Genomic DNA, 601 nt, shown 5'->3' on the forward strand with positions numbered 1-601 from the left:
TTTGGGTGCACGTATGTTGCTGTGGTATGACGCTTTCAATTCTTCTGGGAAAATACCCAGAAGGTGTAGAAAATTGGGTCAAATGGGACCTCTAATCCTATTTAAAAAAAAAAAAAAAGACAAGGTCTTGCTATGCAGTTCAGGCTGGCCTTGTGCTTACTTTTGCATCCCCCAGGCTGGCCTCAAACTCCGTAGTGATCTTCTTGTTTCCACAGAGTTCTGGGATTACAGGCATGCACCACGATGCCTGGTTCCCGGGAAGCACTGTGCACCCGGGGTTCAGGGACAGCCATGTGGGCTAGGGTCCAACTCAGGACCTTGAGCTTCAGGTAGGTGTTTTATAACTGTGAGCTGTCTCCCCAGGCACCCTCCCCCCACCTTTTTGAACCTAGAATTGAACTCATGACCTCGCTCACACTTGCCAGCCAGGTGCCATACTGCTGAGCTATCCCCCTAGCCCCTAATCCTAGATTTTTGAGGAATCTCCACACTGATTTCCGCAGTGGCTGTACCTGTTTATACTCCTACCAGCAGGGGACCTGCCCAGTAGCTCAGTTGTTTAAGTGCCTGCTTAAACAAATCCCTCAAGCTCAAGCTTCTG

This window comes from Octodon degus, unplaced genomic scaffold (genome assembly GCF_000260255.1).
Source record: "Octodon degus isolate 3935 unplaced genomic scaffold, OctDeg1.0 scaffold00092, whole genome shotgun sequence".
NCBI lineage: Eukaryota > Metazoa > Chordata > Mammalia > Rodentia > Octodontidae > Octodon > Octodon degus.